We start from the raw sequence: 26,426 nt of genomic DNA, 5'->3' as shown, positions 1-26,426 counted from the left end.
GGGACACAAAGCTTGCACGTGTTTAGTTATTTATCCACCTATTGACTGCCCATGGCCATGCTAAACCCTATGGCCATTTCTACCTGCTTTCAGCCCCTCTCCAACCAAAACACATCCACCTGGGGCCTCTTTGAGCTAGCCTTATCAAGCCTTACCATCAACTGTGTGCTCAAATTGCCTGCCTGTGTTTTCTCAAAGCACTCTTTTGAGAGTTCATGACTTAATTGGAATTGCAAAAGCACTACTGGTGTAATAAAAATGTCAACCAGGTCTGCCTTAATCCACTCGATTTATAAGCACTATACCTGTCCTTCACTGAAGTCCTGTTCAAAACAAGCATTGACAAAGCCAACAGTTTGAGCTTGGGTATCAATATTAGGCATTCGCCAGGCACTGGTGTTATATGACAAGGTACACTCACCACTTTCCACCTGCTACAATCCAGTTAGTACGACTACAGCAGTGCCTGACCAATTCCTCTCCCACCATGCCTACACAAACGCCAAAACTGTTGGCATTGCCAGTGCTCATTTGCTCATTTAAGAGTGCCTTTCATCTGTGTGTCCTTCCCAGCATGAGAATAGGATGAAATGGATGAGATGCATATTGTCTGGGCACCTTTAATACCAGATTCATTCGTTTTTCTCATGTGAAAAATGTGGAACGTCCCCGGTCCCTCTATCATCTACTTTGAGAGATCATGAATTTATTTTAAGTATTGACTTTTCAATCCATATATGTTTAAAACATGCTTCAAATGCACTCATTTCGACTAATTTTAGTCAACATTTTCTTGGGGGATACTCAAATCCCCTCATAGAAGGGTTGGGCTCCCCTGCTGTGCATGCTCGTTAAGTGAAATATGGGGCCACTTTGAAAAGTATTCCAGGGCCACTTTTGGTTCCCAGTTCCCTGTACCCCCATGAATCGCACTGCCAGTGTTCATAATTTTGTAAAAACCTTCCATCCTGGTCATATTGGGATATTGTTAAAAAAGTACAATAATGTGGGTACTACCGCCACTTTCAGAATTGTAATTCTGCCATACAGTGAAATAGGATGTTTGACCCACAGGTTTAATTTATGTTCTAGTGTATTTAAATATTCTTCATGATTTTTTTAAACAGTAGTTTGCGTGTTCATGACACCATTACCCCTAAGTATTTAACTGTGCTGTGTGCCCACCGCAATCCATGCAGGTTCGCCGGTTCTGTGGCGTTTTCTGTAAGAGGGAACGGTTCCGATTTCACTGTGTTAACCCTGTACATTTTCCGACCTCCTCCAGCACTGACTCAATGTCGTCCTTTGGGTTTATAAGATAAAAAAAGGGCGTCATCACGCATACAATGAGATTACCTGCGGGGGGGGCACATATATGTATTCCCCTGTGGCATTGGAACTTTCTGATCCGGCTTGCTAATGGCTCTATGGTCAGTGCGAACAATAGGGGATACAAGGGACACCCCTGTCGTGTACCTCTCGCAAGCGTAAATGGGTCAGAGTAGTTTCGGTTTGTGTGCACCCTGGCCTTCGGGTTGGTGTACAATAAGTGTACATAATTTATGAATCCGTCCGCCAAGCCAAAGCATTACAACACTCCGAACAGGAAGCTCCAAGAGACCGAATCAAATGCTTTTTTGGAGTCTAATGTAACTGCTGCAGCGGATACTCCCAGGTTCAACTGAGCCATCGTTCCAAATAGGCGGCGCAGATTAAGGGTGGTCTATCTCCCAGAAAGGAAGCCTGATTGGTCTGGGTGTATTAGACTGGTCATATATGTGAGAAGTCTATTCGCCATGACTTTTGCAAATGTTTTTGCGTCCACATTTATCAACGAGAGTGGACGGTATGAGGGCATCTCGTTGGGAGGTCTGCCAGGTTTCAAAATAACCGTTATAACTGCCTCCGTGAGTGAGGGTGGGAGCCTACCAGTATTCCTCTCATAGTTTTAGCAGTCGGGGGGCAAGGATATCTTTATACATTTTATAAAGTTCAATCCCAGTCCGTCCAGGCCTGGGGCTTTACCGGATGCGAGGGATAATATAGCATTGGTTATTTCTTTAAGCGTTACTGGGCTATTTGGTTTCTCTCTTGCTTGGCTGTCCAGACTGGGTAAAGAGGTCTCTGCAAGGTATCTGTTTACCACTTCTTTGGATACTGTATCCGACTTGGTGTACAGGTTTTGGTAATAGTTCATAAAAATCATGTTTATTTCCCCTGTTTTCATGGTATGGCTCCCATTCGGACTCGTAATACCGTTGTTATGTTGTTTTTCCCTTTCTCCCTTGATTATTCCCGCCAGCAGGAGGCCTGGTCGGTCCCCTTCACCATACCTTTGTGCTTGTGTATTCCTGACTATAAATTGGACTTTGCGTTCCGCTAAGTCCCGGAACTTTAGAAGGTTGCCCTTAATCAACCCCAGGAGTGCCCTGTCCCCGGACTCAACATATTTATTCTCCAGTCTCTTTAGAGATTCCTTCCGTATGTTTTAATTATACCTTCCGTAAAGGCAATCATCATGCTGTGGAACCACACTTTAAATGATTCCCATATATTAGCGTATTTCACCACAGACCTCTCGTTATTCTCGAAGAAGGCTTCCACTTCTACTCTTAGGGCCTCGGCCAATGTGGTGTCTGTAAGCGCTGACGGGGCAATTCTCCATAATGACTGGGATTTTGTTTCAGGTACCAGCTTCACCTGGAGCACCACTGGCGAGTGATCCGACCAGGTGCAGAGTAGTATTGTGTGGGTAGGGGATTTATCTAACCACGTATCCGTTACTAACCAGAAGTTGATTCTAAATAGTGCATCGTGTACAGTGGAGTAATATGTAAATTCATCTTTGGGTGTTCCTCCCTCCAAGCGTCAATTAATATGTACTGTGCCATAATCTGGTGTATCATCTGGGCAGCTCTCATGTTGCCATGGTTTCTGGCATTAGATCTGTCTTTTCTAATGTCAGGTATTGTATTGAAATCGTCCCCCCACACCACTGGGATATCAGGGGCCTGCCCAATCAGCGTGGCCATGTGAATGAAGAATGTAGGGTCATCTATATTCGGGCTGTATGTATTTACTAATGTTATTGCTTCATTGTTTATAGTCCCTGTTACAATAACATATCGACTGTCAGGGTCTATGTTGGTAAACCAGACATTGAAGTTTATGGATTTATGTATTAATGCAATCACCCCTCTTGCCTGTGATGAGTAACTAGTGCAGTACCCAGGTTTATCCCATCTTGGTACAATTTGTGCGTTAAATCCAGGCCATGGGTCTACTGCAACATCAGTATGTTGGGTGTGTGTCATTGCAAGTAAGCCCAGATCTTCCTAACTTTTATCAGGTTATTTAGCCCGCACACATTCCATGATGTAAATTTCAGACTATCAGCCCCTGCTGTCTAACGTGTGTATCATTTCTTTAATCGAGTCAATGTATATTTTGTATTTCTCAATTTGTCTGGTCAACCGCTTCACCCAAATGCAACTTTTCCCCCCAACTTATTTTTTTACTCACAACATTTGAGACCCAAAGGGCTCCGCTCACCCACTTCCTCAGTGTCACTGCAACTTGTTGAACTCCCCCATCCCACCACCCTCACCATCTACCCCAACTTGATGATGTATTGTCCCAAAAAACCTGGAAACTACAAGGGGTGCTGCATTGACTGCCATGTCCTCCCGGCTCGTGTCCAATGTGCCCCGTCTAGACTTGTATCAATTAAGTCATGTTTGCCTTGTTTCCGCACTGCCCAACTGGATAATACTATGAATCATAGCGCCAGTTCAGTCATTCTCATCACCACGGTCCACTCCATCGCCAAGTGGGCCATTCAGTTCTCTATTCTGGCTAAGCGGGCGGGAAGCAGGTATGGAGGCCTCAACGTAGGTAAGCGCTTCATCCAAACTTTCAAAGAAATGAGCCCTGCCCCGATATTGAATCCTCAGTTTAGCTGGAAGATCAGAGAGTATGGTACTCGCATGCTCCTAGGAGATGTTTAACTGGGTCGTATGTTTTCATTTGTGCCTGCACTCCAGCTGCGAAATCCGGGTAAATGTGTATGTTGCTTGATTCATAGCTCAGTGTCTCTAATTCTCTACAATGTTTTAGGATTGTGTCTCGGTCTCTATAGTTCAGCAGTCTCACAATTATCGTATGCGGAGGCGCGCCTGGGCGCGGCAGGTGGGCAAGTGTCTGATGTGCTCTTTCCACCAGGAATTTCAAGGAAAGCTTAGAGGGGTTTGTTTGGTTGTTTGTTTGTTTATTGCATTTATAAGGCGCACCAGACCCAGGGGTATCAGGGCGCAGATCAACTAGTGTTTTAAGAAGGTTCTCCACAAAAGGCTCCATTGGGCCTTTACACACCTCTTCAGAAACCCTCACCACCCGGATGTTGTTGCGCCTGGATCTTGACTCTAGTCGTCATATATATTCTTCATCCTGTTGAGTTTTGTTTTAATAAATGCTATATCATGATTGTGATGGTTGAGAGTGTCTTTCGTGGTACTGACCCTTGTTTCCATCTCATTGATACAGCCGCTCTCTTGCTCAAGTTTTGCTTTCAGGGATCCCATTGTGGTGACAATATCATCAAGCTTAACATTATTCAACATAAATCCACATTGAATAGTATGCAGAAGGTGATCTTCACATGTGTTTCCTTCCCCGGTTTCTCCCTGGCTTGTGCTGGGCAGGGTGGTTGTTTGCGGTGCGATGGATGGGGGCCGGCGAATTAATCCATGGAACCCCTTTTCTTATTAGCGCTCTTCATCATGTTTTCTGGGGAGGCAGAGGTCTGGAACAGCAGCGCAGGTCTGCTACTGGCTCCCGTCGCCGGTTCTGTGTTCACAGTGACCAGTAATAATGAGATTTATATGCACAGCGTTGTAGTTTGGGTGGGTGTGCTACATTGATCAGTTTTATCAACCACTTCCTCTTCCACTATGGTTCTACTACAGTTGTGGAGCGTGAGCAGTGCCCTCTATACAGACCTGTAGCGAATCTGGTGTACTATACTACGTGTTGTTCCAGTAACAATAACAATTGGTGGAGGTGCCTTGATTATGTGGCCTTCAATTCTTTTAAAGTTAGGCGTTGTCCGGGTGGGCTGGATTCCTCTCCAGGGGCATCCCCAGCGTGGGACTATGTCCAGACCTCTGTCTCCACCTGGAGCTCTTAATAGGTCTTGTTGTCTGCACAAGGATAGTTTGCCACGCTTCCAGGAGAGTTGCGATGGGGTCTATGCATGTTATTACCTTCACAACAGCATATTCAGGAACCAGTTCTATTATGGCCCCGTATAAAGTAACACTGTCAATGGCATTGTTGTAATTCAGTGCACAGTTTCATGCAGTCGTTGGGCAGCTCTCTCGTTTCCTTCACCAGGTTCAGGATCTACTGCCAGTTGATGTTGTCAGCCCTGCGTGGTCTGTATCCTGTCTGAGCTGATTGTACCCCCTGTTCACTCAGACCATTAAGAATGATGCCATTAACCTGTTTCACCTCTCCTGACTGTAGAGTGGACCTCTGGAGCAGCATGTTGTATTGCCCAATTTCTGATAGCTCTGATGGGAGCATATTAGCAGCTTGTTATGCACGTTGTGGCCAGCTTCAGATATTTTCTTTACATGCTTCTCTTTCGGCACAGAGTGTTCCGTAGTGCAGGTTGTTCAATTGAAGGGTCTGAGACCCGAGCAGAAGAAAGTGCTGTCACGCGGGAGCCGGGCTGTATTCCAGTGAGGCGGATCCTATGCCTGGGAGCAGGTCAAGGCCTCCCTCTGGGTTTCGCACCCCCAATCCAAGGGAGCATTGGCCGCCGTATGCGCAGGAGCAATGTTCTCGCTTACGGCGCCACCAAGCCCTCCAACATCCCTTCTAACCCGCTCATTTCCAACAGCGCCTGTCTTCCAGGGAGGGATGATTATATGTTTCAGCTCCCTAGGTTCTGTAGGCTGCTAAGGATGAAAATGTCTCACTTTCCCTCAGATGGGGTTAGGGCAGTGGGGACACACTCACCAGATTTAAACTCTTCTTGGGAGCCATCACCTCCTCGCATCGCCCCTCACTGGGTCACAGTATTCCACAGCGACATATGGTTGCACACGGCCTTGTCAGCTGCTAGGCGGGACTGTGCTGTGGGGGACTCACCACGTCCCAAAAGGACCTGCTGGATCGACGAAGGGTTCCGGTTCTCTTAGCCTGCCGCTGCTCTACCGCTTCAATTATTGCTAGTACGGTTCTCTGAGGCTAGGATTACCTCAGATCTGACTTTTCCGTGCCCAGCTCCCACCAGTATCAATGGGTGTCAGCTCCTCCCTTCCTCGGGCCATTAGCTGTGCCGCAGTCGCTACACCACCTCACCACTCTTCAGATGTTGATATCTTTGGTGTAATGAGGCCAAAGGGACTCACAACTGGACCACAGGTGCACATTTACGTCCTTACACAGAATCTCTGTTCAAAATTGCTTATTTAGGCACGGACGAGGATTTATTAGCAAAAGGATTGTAGAGATGGGGCCGGAGCCTCACAATCATGCAGCCATTATGCTCGGCTGCTCAACAGTGCCCCCCTATTTCTTTCTTTCTTTCTTTTGGAATGAGGAAAAAAATGTTTCTTAGACCCAAGTTTGGAATCATGTCAGCTGAACAACATGTATTAACAACACCCCACATCTATGCTGTGCTGTACTGTAAAATACCAAATGGACACTAATGACCCAAAAGTGTATGCTCACACCATGAAACGTTGAAACATAAAGCCATCTCAACTTGCTAACTTGCTCCCAGAGGAGATACAATCATATCTTCCACTGGTGCTCAGAAACCATCATAAGTATTTCCAACACTTTTTCCACTCATAGACTGAACTGGGGCGGGTATTGTTCGGATCCTATAATGGATGTTGGTCTATAGTGCAGTTTGAATTCATGTGTCAGTTTTGGCCATTATATTTACAAAAGGTTTGGGACACTCTATGGCCAACTGGACAAAGAGAAAGTGGAGAGTTGTGGTTTGTGTGAAATGATCAACCAGTCTTGGATTTTGTGTGCTTTGGTGAGTTTTTTGAACTCCCCATCTTTGCAAGTGTGAGAAGCAAGCCACCAGGGATTGGGCTGGTCAGGAAACTCCCCAATGTGACTCCTAGAGGGTGGAAGAGGAGAGATTCCATCAACTCATTGCCCCTCAGAGATTCAGTATATTACCTAACAGGTATCCCACTGCATACTTGTGGCCTTCAGGACTACATTTTCCAGGGGGCATTTTGTGGCACAATTGTTAACTAATTATCAGATGAACTGTTTCTAAAGGCAATTAGTACCCTTCTGGGGTTGTGTGGCAACCTACCAGCCAATGAGGATCCTCGGAACTGGGGCATTACCAGATGGTAATTCTGCCACTCTGAACCTCCTCAGGGCTGGAGGCAGCCATTTTCCCCGCTGGGGAACAAGGTAAAAGCTTGCCTCCCTCCTCCCCCGCCTAATCCACAAATTTCCCTCCCTCCTCTCTCCCCCACTTAGCTTCTCTTTTTGTATCCTTTTCAGGAGCGGACGCGCTGGGAACACTTCTGTCCCCAGTGTGTCCGCTCCAGATCTGCGACACGCTGCCATGAAAAGGAAGAAGGGATTACATGTAGTCCCTTCTCTCCTTTCCATGGTGCCCATTTTCTTTGATTACCTTTTTCCAATTTGTTCAATGGCCACCATGGAAAGGGAGAACAGACTGTGTTTCCCCTTCCTTGGCTTTCCCCTTCGTTGGCGGTCATTTCTTTTTCATTTTTCTTATTTGAGTTGTGAAACTTCAGGCCTATAACTATGCACCCTGGGGCATTACCTGAAGCTCTAACTGTGGGGGGTAATCAAAGGCCCCCAAACCAATGGAACTGAAGGACCATGTGAAAAGGGCTTACCTGTCATTACCAAAGGAAACGCAGCACTTTAATTCACAAAGTCAGGAGAAATTCAAAGGTCCCTTTCACATGAAAAGCAGGATTTTTGAACACTGGCACCAAATGGGTTTGCATGGGTGTTTGCAGTTTACATGTTAAAAATATACCTGTGCTAACATAAAAATGTTATGGAAAATGCATGGTGTTGACAAAAAGTAATATATATTATGTTTTGCATGCAAAATACCAGCAAACATTTGAAAAGAAAAGCCCACTTTGTTTCCATGAAAAAGATTCTGTAGGCACGAGGCAAACCCTTTGCTTGCTGTGAGACAAATTGTCACAAAGGACTTCCCCAACAGAAAGCCTGGCTCACATCCCAGTGATTTACAACAACAATAAAATGTGGCTTGCCAGAAAGCTGTGGAAACCAAGTGTCCTATAGACTTGCTGTCTCTAAAGGCAGTTTTATGCAGGCCAACTGTTTTGGCTGATGCATGACCAGAAGGTAAGAAGGAGGTGTAAAAACAGGGGCTACAATTAAGGGAGACTGGAACTCCAACTTCAAATGGCAAACTGCAAACACAAAGAGATTAATAAAAGCTCTGGTTACATGCTGGATCAGAATGGCAAATGGCGTGGAGCAAGGGAAGCTCATATTTGGACATTTAAACAAAGGGAATCTTTATAAGGACTGTTATCATTTAGGCATTTTTCTCTGCAACCAAGTCAGATATTCTGTATGTATGTGTTCTTTTTTAGATCCAATTTCTGTGATATAAAATTCATCCTCCTGTGACTTAGGGCACTTTAATGACCAGTTAGACTAGGTTCCTGGCTGATCTGAAAATGTCCCTAATTTAAGATTTGGTGAACTGGTGAAGGGTGAAATTATAAATGTGGAGAGTAAATTACATGTTCATATCAGCTATGCTCTCTGTGAAAACAGCTGAAAATTGCCAAACGGTCATGCATAATGGTGCAGACCTGGCTGTCGTTTTATTTAATTCCTCATGATTAGCTGAGCTGGAATATATATATATATATATATATATATATATATATATATATATATATATATATATATAATGGCAATTAGTAGTAAATCACAAAGTTTAAACACATAACTAGATGTTTGCCAAAATGTAACATGATTGCAAATGGAAGTTGCCATATGTCTGTTCCGGACTCTTAAACCAATCCGTAGAGAGAGGTGGGAGTTGGGTGGAGAGAGAAGAGTGACTGTCCAATCCTATTTGCGAGAATTCTTCAAGGCTAATCCCCAGAACTGTAAACTTGGTGATGTCATTGCTACTATAGAGAGAGCTGCTGAAACCTACCATCTGACATTTGCCAAACACCAAAGGCAAAAACAAAATTGCCCCCCCACCCCCACTTGAGGCTTATTGCCTAAAGAACATCCATTCTGTGAACCCATTGAGTTCATAAGTCACTAAGAAGCAGAAGAGAAGTCTTACCATCAAGAGAGCACCCACATTGGTCCTTGTCAGATCAGCATGTTGGGGCTGCATAGCAATGCATTACCACTCTCCATACCACTGAGAATTCCAAGATGGCACAGGATGCCGTAACCGCCTTCATACCCTTCTAGGCCAACAACAATGGGCCAAAAGCTACTAAAATAATTTGCCAATATGAAACCACTACTAATACATTTTTAATGACGGATATTGAAACTAATCCTCAGAATAACAAATCAGAAGTATGAATACAAATGATAATGACGAATGGGATGAGATTGGAGAAAAGGCTTGAACCATAAGACAAAGCCAAGGTCCATGGGGGACACAATGCAAATCTGGAGAGATAATCAAGGTCCTGGAGGCACCAGTTCTTAACCCTTAGAGAGCCAAGGTCCAAGAACAACCAATATCATGAACAGAGTAGATCAAGTTCAAGAAAAGACCTGTCAAGATCTGTTGAGAACCCAATAGGGGAAGAGGCCCAGAAGGAGTTTTGGTAAGTCTGAAAATGTCTTGATAAGAGAAACAAATGTGAAACCTGAAATCCTGGGGGAGGTTTTGAGGAACGTAGAGAGGATTGAACCATACTGGGAGCAGCTGCTGCAAGAATCTTGTCGGAAACGTATTTCTGTTTGTGGCAATAGAATAGGGATGGCATTTTATGAATAGGGTTGAACTGTCATTGTGTCCAAACTGTGAAGCATTTATGTTGATAGGGTAGAGTCTAGGATGCTATAAGACTCATCAAGTTTAGAATTTGGAACTTTCATTTACCACATACTTTGGCACTTTCTGTCGTAAATGTAGGTGTCCTGGTGGGAGACAAGGACTGAAAAGATTAGACATTGAACTTATAATTTGGTGACTGTTTTACTAAGATGCTAGACACCTGGGAGAAAACCCACATTTGTTTTAAGATCACTTGTGCACTGTTTTGTTTAGGAGAATGCTTTTTGGTTATGGCATTATGCCAGATCCTAAAGGCTTTTAACCAAGGCATCATCACTAAAACTTGAACAATAAAGTGTGCTGTCAAAACACCCAAAGTATGTACCACTGTGCCATTACTCTGCCTTACTAGAACTAACATCATATTGCATTCTGGTCCTTGAAGTCCTTTAGTTATAAACTGAACAGGAATGACATGTGGTAGGACCTATGACAAATGATTTCAGAGCTGTTTCAGCATTTGTTTTACTAAATAAAAGTGTTATTTAAGTAGGTGGATGAGAAAGGTGGGCAGAGGGATTATCTACATTACCAGATTTTTTATGTTAACATTCAGCAGCTATTTTGCAGGCATTATTAATAAAGCACTGGAAAGTGAGTGAGAGAATAGATGTCTCAAGGGCCACTAGTGGTGAAACATTGTTTAAGAATGGGGCAATAGTTAAATGGTTTGTTGACATTCTGCAGCTAGCAATACAAGGCAGAGCTAACCATACCTGATCATTAGTATAAGGAGTGCTTTGGTAGAGAAGTCTAGTATGGATTCCCCAATTCAGAAGTTTGCACCATAAGTGCTCATGTCAAACAGAATCACATGTGGTGCTAGAACAAATGAAGGCTTCCCATGTAGTCTATCCTTTTGTGCGCCAGGCAGCTTCAACTATAGATCTTAGCGCAAGTATGTTGAACAGGGTGCTCATACCTTCTCTGAATCTCGTCTTTTCCAGAGGAACGAAGTTTCAAGACGTGGCCCAACTATCCAATTCAATAAGCAGGACACGTGAGGGTATCTTGACAGGGACATCTAACATAGCCAAGATCCTATAGCCCCTGCCAAGATCTTAAAGTGTACCTGATCTTTGCACAGGCCTTTTTTGTGGCCCAGTACCACTATGCTTTCTCTCCGTGTGAGGGGGATACAATTTGAATAGCTAATGGCCTTCAACAATATACATAGTTTGTGGGTCCACCATGTTGAATTAATTTGTTGAATGCATTGAACACCCCATCCGGACTGGGCGCACGACAGATTTTTAAAGATACAATCATAGCTCTCAAGTCTGCCTTAGTGAGTGAAAAGACCCACTTGGCACTCAAGTCCTATTACGGCCATAATATGCTTTTCCCAGTCAGTATGGGATGCTCCAGAATGCATTGGTATGTTGAAGTTGGCAGGTCCTAGCAGTTTACAAAGGTTTGCGTTTCATTGTTTAGTGCCGCCATGGTCAATACTTGCCTTTTTGCAATTGTAACAGATCTGCTATGATTTTCCTAGTTTTGATTGTAGTGCTCAAGTCATGTTTGTTATTGATGTTGCTAGAGTAAAATCTCAAATCACACGTTGGTGCCCTTTTAGATTCACAAATGGTGTAATCAAATTGGTGTTTATGAGTGGAAGCTGGAAGAGAAAGTGTCTGGATTTTCACTGAAGAGAGTTTAGAGATTATTGCTTCAACATACAAAGCTAGATTGTACATGGAATGGCTAGTCAATCCTAACAGATTATATTCAGAATTCTTCAAGGATAAATTGGAGTCTGGATCAAAGCATCTCCATCTAATTTCGAAGAAGAATAAGAAGTCAATGATTACCAACGAGACGTTAGCTTTATTTAAATTTCTGGCATTCCAACTGATTCTACTTTTCCCACTAGAAATGTGAATTTCACCAATGCGATCAAGGAGTAGAGGGGGCGGCACCTGAATCTCGATGGTAACTGGGAGGGGGAAATGGACGCTCTCCTCTTGCATAATGACGCTCATCTTCAGGTCGGCATCAAACAGTGCTTCATTGACAAAAACATAATCTATGATCGAAACACCACAGAAGGCTACTTGGGAAAATGTTCCCAGAGAATTACTAGCACAGTGTCTGTTCAGCGTGCTTAATCCCTATGTCCCAAAAAGGTTAGCCCAAACATTGCCACGAGTCTCATAAGAGGTTTGCAGTAATATAAATGTTGGTATTCCTTCATGGTGGTTATCACTATATGCCACAAGACTATTATGAACTATGATTACAAGGGAGCAATTAGACACCTAGCTTGGGGCATCATACAGATGGAGTATCAAGAGGTCAGGCACATCATTCCAAGTGGTAGTAACTGCCGATTTTTAATCTGAGTCAATGTCCATTTTGGTCAGTGAAAGAAAGTGTTTACACTAATAATGAGCCTCCCTTTTGGGCAGGCCATCCTGCCTTTGGTTGCTGTCCTCTGGATTGTGTTTCTACTCTCAAGGGTAATATCCTCTGTTAACTAGGTTTCTTGGAGGGCCTCCTGGTTTTATCTTTTGTATAGTTTTAAATCACCTTAGTTATAGGCACTGGGCGTCCCACGGGCCATGGCGGTTGATGGGACACCTCTTTTTCATGTAGACACTTTTATTTTCATGTTGTGTTTTTTATTCTTTTAATTCTTTATTTTAATTATTCCTTGGTTACTTGTATGCCATGAATACGACAAGAGGGTCCCTGGCCTCTTAGAGCGTACCGTGGGATTGCGCCCCTCAGATGGCGTTTTCTTAATTTCATTCCAGCACGCACAGCTCGCACGCAGTCTGTCTTATGGGTCTATCAAGCAGGAGTTGTCTGATTGGCTCCAACGATATCCTGTGTATCTAGACATGAAGGTACAAGGAAGCGCAGTGGGTGTTTTCAGCAGGCGCGTACTTTGCTTGCCAAAGTCAAGACCGCCTGTGCTCATCCATGCACAGGATGGACTTTGATCAAGGCATACCTATTCACAATACAAATGCTCACAGCACTGATTTTTTCTCATGATCATCTTCTTGATGCAGCCCCGCCTGACACAGTACTGCCCCCATGCTTTTGAAGCAAGCTCTTCGGTAGGTGTGGACAGTGATGATTATAAAATGGAATCTCTTAATTGATTTTTGATAAATGCATGCCCTTTGGTTGCATGTCGTGATGTGATCTCAGACTATTGGCCTGATATCATTTGTATGACCAAGACATGGCTTGGAGACTCATCTGGTCCAGCTGTGGGCCAAGCTCTTCCTGACAACTACGCTCTGATCCTCCTTGATAGAGAGTACGCTCATCCGAGAGGTGGAATTTCAGTGATCTATAATAAGCAGCTTACATCTATTTAGATATCTTTTGACCATGCTGTTAAGATGGAAGCCCTCCTAGTCCGTGTGACTGTCTTAGCCTCTGTGACGGTGCATATTTTAACTGTTTATCGCCCTCTGTGCTCCGATCCCTTGTTCTGTGACACATTTGTGGAATTTGTGGCTAACCTCCAAATGAAATTCACTAATCTAATCATAGAAGCGGATTTTAACCTTAGATTTAACATGCCAATTGATTAATCTTCTACACGATTTTCCTGTGCTTTGTCCGACATAGGATTTTACCAGCGTGTACAGGAATCCACTCACAATTGGTTAACACCTTGGATATCGTGATGACAATTTAACCTACATTTTTCCAGCGTTCCAATTTAATTGGACTGACCAGCTGATTGTCCCCTTCTCTGTTGCGGTCCAAAATCCTCGACCGCCCCCTTTTTCACCGGATATTTTAAAACATAATTGGAGATTTATCACCAATAATGATATTGCTACTTTAATTATAGAGAAATGTAGCAACGGTTTTGCTGATCATCTGTCTCTTTTGACTCAGGCCTTCCCCTTTTCAGCTGCTAGCTTTGCCGCCCCTACTTTGACTCTCTAAAGGCAGCGGCCGACCATTGGAACCTTGGTTGATTGAGGACATAAAATGGCTACGTCTAGAATGCAGGCATGCTGAGCTTAAGTGGCGATCCTCCTATTGTCAGAATTGATAAAATCATGTTTCAGCAAGCCACTCTACGCTATCACAAATCTATTCATGAAGCCAAATACACCTTCTGCACTGCAAAAGTGAAGGGTACTCTTAATCAACCAAAGCAGTGTTTTCTCTTGTTTGTTCCGTTTCTCCACTTCCTCTACAGATATCGTTCCATCGCAAGCCCTGATTCCCTGTCAGATTTCTTCATACATAAGATTGCCGAGATATGTAATAAAATCCCCTCTGCTGGTTTAAGGACAGAAGAATTTGCTCCTGCTATCCAGAGTGCTAGGGTTGAGCCTGCATGGTCTTTCTTTCCTCTATTCACTACAGATGATATCCTAGTTGCTAACCGGAGAATGAAATCAGCCTCGCCGCTTGATCCTATACTTTTACGTCTCATCAGGCCAGCTATTGACCCTTGGGTTGCTCAGGCAGGCAACTCCTTTTGTTCATCTGGCACTTTTCCCACAGAATTGAGACAGGAGTTGGCAATCCCGTTTCTGAAGAAACCATCACTTGACACCTCTATTCTGACCAATTATCATCCTATCTCCTTTCTCCCTTTTCTCATTAAGTTCGTATAGTCCCTGATTCCTCCTTTGTTCAGTTCTTTTCTTGAAGACTAGATTTTTTTTACTCCTTCCAGTCTGGGATTCACCCCGGCCAAGGAACAGAGAGGATTCTGGCACCGACCAAGGCGGTGCGGGTGCACTGATCTTTTTAGATCTCTCAGCTGCATTTGATACGGTTGACCGTGCATTTCTGTTGGACCGCCTGGCCTTGGCGGGACTTCAGGATCTGTCCTCTCATTGTTTAAATCGTTCCTGTCTGGCAGAAGTCCATCTTTTTCTCTCTCTCCCTTTCGTTCTCAATCTGTGGATCTCTCCTGTTGGGTTCCACAGGGTTCCACCATATCGCCTACCTTAATTAACATCTACATGCAACCTCTAATTGAGCACATCCACTCCCATGACCTCCATTGTAACTCATATGCGGACTCCTGCCTGTGGACCTTTGCATCAAAATGTCCTCTTCTCTTTCCTCTGAAGCCCAGCTCAGTGCCATTTGTCAAGCTGGCCATTTCCAGATGAGGGTCCTTCGTAAGGTCCTTCCTTTTCTCCCTCCTCGCTTTCATGCCTCAGTGGTCACCTCTCTTGTTCTTAGTCACTTGGACTACTGTAATTCTCTTCTTCTAGCCCAGCCTCTGTACCTTATTCATCGTCTTCAACTCCTCCAGAATCTGCCAGCTAGAGTGGCCACTGGAACACCTTGTTGTTCCCATATCTCGCCCATACTGCGCTCTCTGCACTGGTTCCCTGTCTCTAAACGGATCATGTTCAAATCCCTTTGCATAGTTCATCAGGCCATATACTCCTGAACAAGCTCTGAACTCCCAGGAAGCCTGACCTATTTCCATCCGCCCCTTTAAGCTATCTAGGGCTAGCGGCCGGACATTTTCTATGGCAGCAGTCAAACTTTGGAACTCACTGGCGTTCTCTCTTAGGGCTACTGAGAACCATTTTCTGTTTAAACGGCCTCTAAAAATTCTTCTATTTTAGTCAGTTCTTTCGGGTCTGGCTGTATTTGTTATGTTACTAGCGCCAAGATGCCTTAGGGTTAATGAGCACTCTATAAATACTATTAGTACCCGGGGTTGGGGGCGGTGCCAGCCTGTCAGCCAATGAGAAAGCTCGAAATGAGGGAATTCCATGCTGCCTCACGGCTGGAGGCTACCATCTTCCCCCGCCGGCGAACGAGGTAAGTGTGAGGTCCCCTTCCCCTTCCTCCTCCCCCTTCCACAGAATTTCCTCCCCATACCCACTTACCTTCTTTAAAGTCCATTTCAGGAGCGGATGCACTGGGAACACTTCTCTGCCCAGCGCATCCAATCTGTCACAGGCTGTCATGGAAAGGCAGAAGGGACTACTGGAAGTCCCTTCTTCCATTTTCAAGGTGGGCATTTTTTAAACATTTTTTTCAATGATCGCCATGGAAAGGGAAAACAGACTATACTTTCCCTTTCCTGGCGGACATTTTTTTAACAGAACATTTTGGAACAGAAACAAAAATGCTTTTAGTACCCCGGTGTTACGGGCCGTGGTACTAATAGCAATAAGCCCCTCACAGGGGGGGCATTAGTACTTCAGGTAATAACCCAGGGCCTTCTTTAAGGCTCTTGCTTCACTCGGGACTGTAACTATGGGCCCCGTGGCATTACCTGAAGTGGTAATGCCCCTCTTGCTCAGGGCCTATTGCTTAATTAACATAACATAACAGGACACAAAAGGCATTCACATGAGCTAGTAAGTCATCTTCATTGAAGAGGTTAAAATACATGAGATAAGATTACTGCTATGGTCAGGGTCGATACTGTTTACTAATTGGGAGAAACATAGAGAGCCACCAATTGCCATTATTAGAAATATGTGTATTGCCAGGAAACTCAATCAAATGAATCGTTCTGTTGCCTCTTTGTTTTGTTTCAAACTTTATGTTATCAAAAGTTTGCCAGGAAGCAGGTGCTAGAGGTACACTATTTTCAGGATGAAATTGGGATACATAAGATGAGGGAAGGTAGGAGTTTGCCACTGCTCTGTAAGCATTATTATATGAGCTCTGTCATATCGCTCAAACAAGCACTAATGTCCAATGCTACAGAACTTCTCTTCAAATGTCATAATGAAGTCTGACACGGATTCAGAGTAGAGATGTACAGGAATGGTGGCTAAGCGGGTATTTTCTAGGATTTCAAGGTTCGGTAAACATTTTTTATTGCCCCTATGGGTCGGCTATGTGTTTTTAAGCCTAAATCGCACGATTTTTGAAAAATTTCCTATGGACCTTAACCGAGTTTTCGTCCATTAAACACATGCGAAAACAGGCACCAGGGAGCTGCCATTTTGTGATAATCCTATCATTTCCCCCATCACCCTGGCTGACCTGCTTTTGCGGCACTAAATCATATCCCCCGCCCCTGAGCCTGTCATCAGCAGACAAGTACCGCCCATTTCACAACGCCAAAGCACGTCTCGTGTCAACCTTCGCTGAGCTTCAGCTAATGACTTGTCGCCATGGAAATGCCAGGACGCCTCTTTCCTCAATAAGTATAAACAGACCGTTTCACAACACACAGCAGCAGATTTCCGATTCCATTCCTCTCTCTGTGCTACTTTGAGTATTCTGTGACTCGTTTCTGTGCTCTGGTCAGCTACCTACGTTGCTTGTAGCCCGTGTGAACAGATACCAGTACCACCGCTATCAATTATTTTAGTTTGTGTAACACACAATGGATACAATAATGCCCTACATGTATGAGCCCGAGTATACCGAGGAGGAACTACTGAAAGGGAAACATGCGAAAACGATGGGTCTTCGGACGGCAGCTGGGAGGTCGATTCAACAGCTGAAGAGCCTGGACCTAGTCGCATGGACAGTGTTTCCGCCTGGTGTACATGCAATCGGTGCGAGCTAATGCCAACCGAGGACGAGAACTGCTGCTGCTGTGAAAACTCGGGATGCGTGGCCTACATTTCGGAAGGCGAGCCAACGACCGCAATGCATCACAGAGCTGCCAGACTTCAGGGCAGCCTGCCTCACATGGTCCGTGTTGAGGATAATGATGGTGCTTATGCACGAACTTCGCGCAACTGTTCGTCCTCGTAATCCGAGTAACGAGTAAGTATACTCTGCTTGTCATGCCACTCCTATTTCATGGTCTTCTACTATATCCAAAATTACATATAAATATCATTGTAACGCACGAAAGTCGTTCAATAGTGTTCAGTGTCTAGATAGAATTTGTCCGAGCAGAATGCCATTAGTTACAAGAATTGTCATTAACAACAAACGTTTATTAAACTTATCTTGGTCATTTAAAAACAGTTTGTTTCATTCCTTTTCACAGGTGGTACAGGCTGGTGGCCTATCGTTCCTTTACATGGTGGCTTCACGGGAGGCTTGGACACCGCGTTCGAAGAGTGATACCCGCCTGTGCCGTTCGTGCCATAAGAGAAACGTTCCCGAGTGACAGCGGTCAGTACAGGGGATTTTCTCTCGCTGTGCTGCAACCTGAACTGTACAATGTGTAAAGTTTTGTATTTTTGTGTCATCAAAATAAGCTACAAAATAAAACACCACATATATTTTAACAACGGTTGTTTCGATTTTTTAAATCAATCAAGTGTGTCTCTATTCAAGGATGGACGTCAGACACCTGAGCTCGAAATGGGTGAAGTTCAGGTCGCTGTGAAGCGGGGTGGTCACTATCTAAGCTAACATAATATATTTTCAATAATGCATGCACTAAATAACACTTGTTCAAAGTCTTTCAGTCGGTTATGTCTCTATAAAAGTCACACATATATCAATACTATCAATTAACATTGGATTATACAGGCCTTAGGTCAAGGGTCTTGACCACTATAATACACTGTTTGAAGTGTGGGTCTGTGCTCACAAGAATCTCCGATATGTGGCATTTGTTATTGATAGGCAACGATATACTGCAGTGGGGGTCTAATGTTAGTTGGGCATCTGCTAGGTGGGCATCATGGCATGGTCAGTGGTCTGGCATATGAAGAGAATACCTTGCAGGGACACAGGGTCAGAATGGCAGTAACTTTCCACTGGCGAGGATGCGTGGGCAAGGACACATTTGTGGAGATGAACGAGCCATGTGCTTGGTTCAGGCCGGTTCACATGCAGGACCGTGATCTCAGAGAGTGATGTGTTACATTTATTAGCTGTTGCAAATACCTCTGGAGTTTTCCAGTCAGAGTGGGAACGAGGCTGTGGGTCATGTGCTCTGCGCGCTGTACTATCGCAGTGAGGCCTGGTCATCAAAATGGAGAGGAAAGGGGGTACAAAAATGGATGCCCCGTGTCCTGCTCAGTGTTCCCATCTACGCGAATGTCATGTAAAGTTAACATCACATAAGGGCAAGGGATGGGCGCAAACGGCCAAGGTGCCAAACAGCATGTACACTTCAAATGGTATCCCACGCCCAGGGGCCATCGCTCACATGGCCTCCTCAGACCCTGTGTCTCCAGGCAGGCCTCCCCTGAGGCAGGCCGCCCCCCTGCAATCCACATAAGTGTGTCTCCATTCAGCAGTCTTCCTGTGCCTTATCTGCACGCCCCAGGCCCATCCATCTCACCCCCTCTATCAAAGGCGGTTCGCACCTGGGTATGAGCGCTGGCATGGGGGGCTGTGACGGGCGCAAACGGCCAAGGTGCCAAACAGCATGTACACTTCAAAAGGTATCCCACGCCCAGGGGCCATCGCTCACATGGCCTCCTCAGACCCTGTGTCTCCAGGCAGGCCTCCCCTGAGGCAGGCCGCCCCTCTGCAATAACCATAATACCACGACATACACACATACACACGTCATTCATTCACAAACACACCCCTGTTTCTAATACTTTATAAACCACTGATGTGTCTCATGAGAACATCTTTGTGCTTTGCAAGTCAACTCATGAACCTTCTACCTGAGAAGCACTGAGATCTATGCTAATCTGCTCGTCCCCGTGCTATCCTAGTCATATTTCGGTCATTTTTACATTTCAATCTATTTGCTATTACAGTACCCAATAGAGCTATGGTCATTGGTCATTGCTATTGACTTGAGTTTCAATTGTTATGCTATCAATAGATCTATTTATTTTCATCTGTGTCAATTGTCATCGAATTGCATCCTTCGGGGGTCCAGTCTATAATGTAAGCATGGTTCCTTTTCGTGCAAGACAGAACATCCAAGGGACGAATCAGAGTTTAGTCACATAATTAAAAACATTTCTGTGACTTATGCAAATACCAAGCCGCACATGATGAACTGGTATATTTCCGGCGACCAAAACAAACCTTGCATTGAGCATGGTATGGTTCATTTGCTTTTTTATGACATTTTTATTCATCAAGTTTTTATAATAATCTTGATATTTACTTTTCAGACTTTTCAACAATGCCTGCCTGTTCGATTAGCGGTTGCCCTTCGAAGACCCATGCTAAATCTGAAGGCACTACAATGCATATATTCCCGAAAACTGTTGATCGAATAAGAGAATGGGTCAGACATTGCGGATATCCACTTTATGAGCTGGAAAGTAGAGTCCAACAAGTCTTTGAGGACAAGAGGGGTGATCGATACCGCATCTGCAGCCGGCACTTTCCCTCGAACATGTACACCACATCTTGGGTAACAAAGAAGAATAAACGGCGATCGACACGAAAATTGCTCGCAAACGCTATTCCCACTCTATTCGTCCACAATCCGCCACTGGTGAGTCAAGGGTCAGTTTTTAGCTTTAGGCCTTGTGGTAGTGTGTAGGTAGCCGAATGGATTCATTGATATTTTAGGTGTTGTTTCCAATTTGACATTGATATGAGTGTATAGCTTTTTGAATAATGACATTTATCAATATATTATTTTTAGATTTCATAACCCACAAACGAAATCTATATATGGGCACAGGGAACTGTGCTATATTGCGCATTACTCAAGTATTCTGTCTCCTTACATGGCAATTTTAAATATTGGCATTTCATTATCAAACAATAATTTACCTTTAAAACTTCTTGACTATCCCTTGAATCTGAAGCAAGAACATTCTACTTCCGTCACATGCTCGAAGTTATCAACCACTTCTAGCGCGTATCAGGTAATCATACTTGGCTATTCCGCTACAGACTTGTTTTATGCATCTCAAGTAATAGTTTAGTATGTATCGTGTGATTATTTTATCAATTGTTTGGTTAGTGCTTTCCAATTGATATACACCTTAGTTGTCGTCCCCTGGTGTTTATTTTCAGTCATAATTAGTGTTATCCATACTAATGCAAGTACTGTCTTTCAGGGAGATGCTGAAGCGTCCACCACATTGACAACAGCCCTAGATGTTCTTCAGCAGCCCGAGGTATGGATACTGACAGCTCAACTGACCGTGATCCTCAGGACTGGAACACTTGTCGTTTGATTGTTCTACACCATGTTTCATTTGTGGTTAGCCGTTGATATGTACCTGTGCGGTCGACCCCAAGCGTGTGTTGTGTTTTCAATATTGTAATCCTTACTAATGCAAATACTATGTTTCAGGCAGTTGTTGAATCGTCAACCCACGCACTTGATGCGGAGCCTGACATTCAAGTAATTCCGGTGGAAGCGGGATCATGCGGATACGAATCAGCGCAACAGCTTTCGGAAGTGCGCACCACATTGACAAAAGCCCTAGATATTCTTCAGCAGCATGAGGTATGGATACTGACAGCTCCATCGAGCGTGATCATATAACGTGATTCCATTTGCTATACTTTCTTCCCTACTAATGCAAGTACTGTGTTTCAGGGAGATGATGGAGCTTCCACTACAATCACAAGATCCCATTTAGATGATGCAGATGTAAAGAAATCGGAGATATAAGTCGATTAAATCTGATCATTTTTAAATATTCCTTGATTCTTTTAGACAATGCAACATTTGTGGTTATCTCTTTATATGTACCTGTGCCGTCGACCCCAAGTGTGTGTTATGTTTACGATATTGAAAACCATACTAACGCAAGTACTGTGTTTCAGGGAGTTGCTGATGCCTGCTCTTCAATACAATCATTCGTGGCAGTCCATGTAGAGCCAGAGGTATGGATACTGACAGCTCCATCGAACTAGGTCATCAGAGCTCGAATACTTGTCGTTTGATTGTTCCACGCAATGTTTAAATCGTGTTTGACTATTGAGATGTACATGTGTGTTCGTCCTCACGTGCGTTTTATGCTAACAATATTTTGATACACAGTAATGAAAATACTATGTTTCAGGGAGTCGATGGAGCCTCATTCCGTGCTGTCTATGCGGATACAGAAAATATAGTCGTTGCAGCGCAAGAGGAAGGGGAGACATGCAGATACGTATCGGAGCAACAGTGTGCAGATGTTGAAGGTCGAGTCAAAAAAGTTGCAAAGAAAAGAAACAAAAATAAGGTTAGTTACAAACAGTTCATAACTTTAGAAATTTGTTTGTGCTGGGGACTATTTTATGTTTTTTTCCAGTCAATTGTACTATACTTTATCCTGTCTTTAAACTGAACATCCCTTTTCCAATCTGTCCTTTAGTTACCCGTGGGTCTACGAACTATACATACACAGACAGTGAAGCGAATGAGAGATGTTGTTTGCCAGACCATTTACACTATGTAGGAACTATTAATTCAGACGCGGCATGTTGAGACTCGGGATGCTCATGTCCAATGGCCAGAACATGAAATGAATGTGTCCGGAGAATCCAGCAAAGTTGTATTGGATCATTGCTACAGTACGACCGCACCACCGCAACAACATGATACTGGCTGTATTGAAGATAGCCCTGAAGTAGTCGCAGATCAATTCACACAATCTACACCCGCCAAAAAATTGCCACCAAAAAAGCTGTCGACATTGTTGTGTTCTCCCATCAATGTTGAGGTAGCAGATGTTGAAATGATAGAGAATGAACCAGCAGCAGCATTCACCGACGCATCAGAACTTGATAGCAGTGATATTTCTTTCAAATGTGGTGATATGTCCTCAACATCACAGGCCGAAACAACTTTGACGCAGGATGACAGTCTAATGAAAGAGGGCAAATACATAGTATTCGACAGTTGTTTGATGGATATTATAAGTATGCTGAAATGCGGGCATTCCGTCAGAGGGAAAGTATGTGGGAAGCCATTGATTCATGTGACTCGTCAAAAACAAGGCAGTAACGTCACAATACATGCCGCCTGTAGATTACATCATACGTTCTCATGGTCTGCACAACCGATGCTGGGGAAACTTCCAGCAGGCAATCTACTGTGTGCAGCTGCATCACTTTTTAGTGGCTCCAGTTTTAGAAAGTTAGAGTCTTTCTTTCAGTTTGTGGGACTCCATTTCATTTAAAAAACGCAGTACTACAAATACCAACATGATTATCTGTTTACGGCCATTAGTGATGCTTGGAAAATTGAACAATTGTCTCTAGCAAGTACATTCGAAGGCAAACGATTCAGGCTAGCTGGCGATGGACAGTGCGACAGCCCTGGATTTTCTGCCAAGTACTGCACCTACCACTTTCAGGACATGGATAGTAAGAAAATTGTGAGTTCGGTGGTCATGCATGTAACACAATGTACATCCTCAGTGGCCATGGAGAAACTAGGATTTATAAAATAAGTGGAATATCTACAATCGAGGGGAATGCACATCGACCTCATAGCCACGGACAGACACGTTTCAATTGCCAAAACAATGAGAGAGCAGTTTCCACATATTAAGCATCAATTTGACGTATGGCATCTTGCTAAATCAATCAATAAGAAAATCTCGGCTGCAGGGAAAAAAAAAAGGTTTGGAAAGTATTTCAGAGTGGTCCCAGCCTATCAGCAACCATCTTTGGTGGAGCTCCAAAACTTGTGAAGGGTCAGTGGAAATACTTGTTGAAAAATGGCGGTCACCGATGCACCACTGTACAAATGTGCACCGCTGGTCAGAAAACCTTCATTTCCACCAATGTGAACATGGCCCTTTATCCCCAGTGGAGGCACGGAAGAAGAAGTGGTTGAATCCATCTTCACCGACACACAAAGCCATTGAGAAGATTGTTTTCGATAAAACTCTATCAAGAGATTTGAGGGGACTGACAGAATTCTGTCACACATGAGGTTTGGAGGTGTTCCACAATATGTACCTAAAGTACAGGCCAAAGCGCTTGCATTTCAGCATACAGGGCATGAGACATAGGACTCTACTTGCCGTCTTGGCCCATAACGAGAATCTCGGCCGTGAACAATCTAGGACTAAGGGTAATGTAAGGATGCCTCGCTACACTAAGACCTTTTCAAAAAGAAGTAAGCAATGGGTGATCAACCCAGTCTATGAGGAAATGGAGTTCAACTTTGTCAAAAGCCTTATTGTTGCTGTATTAGAGAAGCACAGATAAGGAATTTTGAACGTTTCTGTGCAGAGCACTGATCCATTGCCACCCAACATTGCCACTGTGCCATGTCCACCCAAAGCAGAGCTGGTTGTGAAGTACAAATCCCGGTTTAAATAATTGTAATATGATTGTCTTTTTGTAAATACATTTTATTGTACAGTGTGCATACAAAGTACGCTAACCCTAACCCCTACCTTCACCATCCTGGGTGCCGAACTACCTGGGTGTCATCTTTGAATTCTCTCTCTATTCACCTCATATTGCTGACCTTGTCTATATGTGTATGTATATATTTTTGTTGATGTAACTAATTTTCGCAATCTCTTCTAAATGCTGGACACTGTTAACCGAGGGGAGGCTTGCGTATTGCAAATAATAAAACAAACAAACAATAAATCTCACTTTCAACTCAACTCCTCGGGTACTTTATACTTTCCCTGACCTTCCCCAAAAAATAAGTCTCAATAGTTATGGTTCTTTGGGGCTTCAAAGCTCGCAGACAACAAGGACAAAATTGGGGCCTTAGAACGCGCCAAGCAAGCCGTTGCAGATGGGAGAGAAGCCAGTTTGCATTTGCACATTGAGGCACACTACATAGATGGATTCGAAACTTCAATTCTCACAGACGGCTTTACTACAGGATGCTGCAAAGAAAGAATGTATACTCATTTCTAGTGAAGGTCAGCGGCTTTGATTTTCAGCTCGCGCCCTGAAGAGGCCCACAACTCGCACTGGCAGTATAAGGTTCTATTGTTTTTTGACCTTGAGAGACAGGGACCATGCAGAAAGAACTTAATTTGAAGGGGGAGTTGGGGGGTGCAATAACGTAAGAGACGATAAGGCAGAAAATTCTTAAACTAGACCGAGTTTCATGTTAGTTCAGTATACGAAAAATCGTTGTCAAGAGCACAGTGGGATTTACGGACTGCATTACGCAGAGACACAATGGAAATTGCAAATATAATGTAAGTAACTCTTTAGACGCTTTTATACCGGAATGAAGAATTAATGAATGGATGCATTAATAAATGAATGAATGAAGAGCTTTGAAAACGTTTGTGGGATCTTCTTTGTAGCGGGCACATGGGCATGCAGGTCCACATTCCACACGCATGTAACAAAAAGTTGTTTCTCATTGTGTACTAACCTCGATTTATTTCGTTAGTTTTCGCATTGATTTTAGAGCCGAACATACTCCATTGCACTATCCTTGAAAGCAAATAGTTTCAGCTCGGCCGTAATAAATAAAATGGATAATATTAGTAAAGATCGGCTGGCGAGACTAATTATAAATGTTATGTTTTCAAAACAGGTATATACTTCCCTTTTGCCACTGCCACCAGTTTCAGACACCGGCAGACGGTTTCTTCAGCCGCCAGCTGCAGCTTAATGTAAACAACTGCACCATTCTGATGATCTTTTGGGATGATCGCCAAGGGCCCATATGCCCTTACGCGGTACTGGCGGCTAGAAGCAACATATCAACCTTTACACTGGCCTAGTGCCTACTTGATGGAACAGCCTTGCGGTTCAACGTGCGACAAAAGTGCTTCTTTGAACGAAAACCAACACCATGTGTACCATAAAGGAACAGCGCGTGACTCACGATAACATTTTACGGATTTGCGGATAGAGATAAAAGAAAATAAATGACTTTCGGAGTTCATATGGCAATTGCTGAATATTCTATAACCATTTAATGTCAAATAAATGTACTTTACCAAATTTACTGTGTTGCAGTTTAATTTTAAAGTCCAGTTTCATATTCCGAATTGTGGCGTGCTGTGTTGTGAGCTGATCTGTGTTGGTTTCCGGGTTCTGTGTGAAGTCGCATAGAAGACGACTGGGCGCGTTTGCCTACGCAGCACATTAACGTCACGGAGAGAGGCGGGGAATATGAATGTTTTGATAATTTCAGGCTCAGGGGCGGGGGATATGATTTAGTCCCGCAAAAGCAGGTCAGCCAGGGCGATGGGGGAAATGATAGGATTATCACAAAACTATGGCAGCTCCCTGGTGCCTGTTTTCGCGTGCGTTTAATGGACGAAAACTCAGGTAAGGTCCATAGGACATTTTTCTAAAATCGAGCGACTTAGGCTTAAAAACACATAGCCGACCCGTAGGGGCAATAAAACATTTTGACCGAACCATTTCTTTAATGTAGGAAGAAGTAATAGCCCGCAGTGACAACATTTGATGGCATAAATGTAGGAATGCTGTGGGATCGAGCATGCTTTCCCTCGAATTACAGAAGAGGCTGCAAACTCTGTCTTTTAATGAAAGTTAGACTAGGCTCTTACCGTGCCACTATATGATTTCTTGATTGTACAATGCAGAATAAAAGAAGAGAACTGAGGGG

The sequence above is a fragment of the Ambystoma mexicanum genome, chromosome 5q (assembly GCF_040938575.1).
Source record: "Ambystoma mexicanum isolate Mex_15411 chromosome 5q, UKY_AmexF1_1, whole genome shotgun sequence".
Lineage (NCBI taxonomy): Eukaryota > Metazoa > Chordata > Amphibia > Caudata > Ambystomatidae > Ambystoma > Ambystoma mexicanum.
This window is presented reverse-complemented; position numbering follows the sequence as displayed.